Consider the following 2500-nt stretch of genomic DNA (forward strand, 5'->3'; position numbering starts at 1 on the left):
AATATTGTTAGATTCGAACAAGAAATGTTGTGACAAAAAATTAAATCAACGTTACTGTTCAGATGACTGTCTTAGGTTTAAAACCTAAAGTCTGTCACGGTGTTCCATTGATATAAACGCCTTAACTTCGCCTATAAGAATCGATCTTAAATAATCACTTTAGCGATCCCTTTGCTATCAGATGATGCCAGGGAAACTAATAAAACTTTGTGATGATGGACGAGACAAAAAAAAAAAAAGAAAAAAAAAACTTAGCCACACACAATATCAAAGGGCGGTGGGGGGAAGTTAGGCGTACTCGTAGATGAATAAAACATCTTATGAAAAATTGACCCACCAATACTATATGTCCTCGACATTCTTCTGGATAAAATCAGCCGATTTCATTTAACAAAAAGGGATTACATACATACATACAAACATATACATATACATGTATATATATATATATATATATATATATACATATATATATATATTTATATATATATATATATATATATATATATATGTGACTAAAGGTGGAGGAAGCAGACGCGAATAATGGGAGAATTTTAATGACGTCAAACGTTAAAGCATTACAATTCTCCCATTACTCATCGCCTGCTTCCTCCACCTTCAGTCTTATTTGTCATAACATTGTCAACATATATATATATTTATATATATATGTATATATATATATACACATATATGTGCATATACATATATTGTTATATATCTATCTCTTACTCCAGTATTTCTCTATTTATTTGTTTATGTATATGTTTATTTCATTTATTTATTCATCTATTAATGTACTTATTAATTTATCAATTTATCTATTTATTTATTTATTTATTCCTCTGTTAATCCATCTGTTCTTTTATACACCTATTTATTTTTTCCTATTCACTTACTCACTTATTCATTATTAATATACTTTCCATAACGGCAGGTAATTTCAATCTGTTTAGATTAGCTTTGTATTCACATGACGATTTTCTTTTTCTTTTTTAACACTCTATATGCAATATACCAGTAAACTGTGAAAATATTTTAACAGTAGCAGAACAGGGTATAAAGCCAGGGATGATATTCAAAGTACCACAACATATTTGAGATAATTTGACCTTTGCCAAGATTATGAGTTCACTATGCGAAAGGATTCATTTGATAGAATGTTTTAATGGAGATCTATCAGATATGTTTATTAAGACTTGTAGATGTCGATTACTATCGAATTAGTTTCTCAATTAATAGTTGTGGGCCGTTTTAAACTGCAGTTAAAAAATGGGAGTATATATATATACATATATATGTATATATATACAACTATATGTATATATATACATATATATGTATATACATATATGTATATATATACATATACATATATATACATATATATATATATATATATATATATATATATATATATGTATATAGTATATATATATCGAGATTACTCAAGTGATTCATTATTTCATTCCTTGTTACTTCCATCTCTTTTATAGGGGGGACTTTCTCCTCCCACTTGATATCGCTAAATTGTATGTTTTCCCTCGTAAACACCTATTTAAAATGCTTGTTCATAAATTCTGTCATTTCTATTTCCTCTGTGTATTCAACTCCTTGTCGTAGTTTCTCTAATTCTTGTTTGTTTTTTTTCAGTTTGTTGTTTACAAATCTGTAAAATAGTTTTGGTTGATCTTTACATTTTTTCATGACATCTTTTTCGTATTTTCCATTTTTTAGGTCTTTTGTATTTTTTCCATTTTATCCAAGCTTTATCCCTTTTGTCTTTTAGCTCCCTACATCTTTTGTTGTAGCAACACTTTACATATCCTTTTTCTTGATTTTGTCTTGGAGCATACTTTTCCACTCCTTTATAAATTTTTGTCAAAATATTCCATTTCTCTTCTACTGTAGTTTCTTCCTTGTGTATTCTTTCCCAGTCTGCTTTTTGAAAAAAAAAAAAAATTGTCATTTTTTTCATACATCAATCTTTCCTTTCTATGTTGTTCGTTTCTTCCATGTATTTCTCCTCATTTAGTTCCAGTTCAACCAATATGTGGTCACTTTTACTTATTGGTGTCTTATATTCAATCTTGTTCACTATTTCGGGTTCTGATGTGATTATTAGGTCTAGTCTCGATGGTTCTTCCTCATTTCTATACCTAGTATTCTCTTGTATCCATTACGTCATTGTATATTCTATAATCATATCAAGTAGTACATTTCCCCACAGGTCGTCTCCACCCTTCACTGTCATCTCATCTCAGCAGATTTCTTTACAATTAAAGTCACCCATTATAACTATTCTTCCTCCATCTTCCATTATCTTATTTAGTGTTATCCCTGTGTCTTCTAACATATTCTTGTGTTCTCTCTCTTCCCATGAAGCCGTTTTAGGAGGCACATAATTTACTACAAACTTCCTGCTCTTCCCATCTCTATCTTTCACTTCCATCATATTCATCTATACTCTATTTTTTCCATTTGTGACATTCCTCACATC

Source organism: Oratosquilla oratoria, chromosome 32 (assembly GCF_046742065.1).
Source record: "Oratosquilla oratoria isolate Oo_2021 chromosome 32, ASM4674206v1, whole genome shotgun sequence".
Classification (NCBI taxonomy): domain Eukaryota; kingdom Metazoa; phylum Arthropoda; class Malacostraca; order Stomatopoda; family Squillidae; genus Oratosquilla; species Oratosquilla oratoria.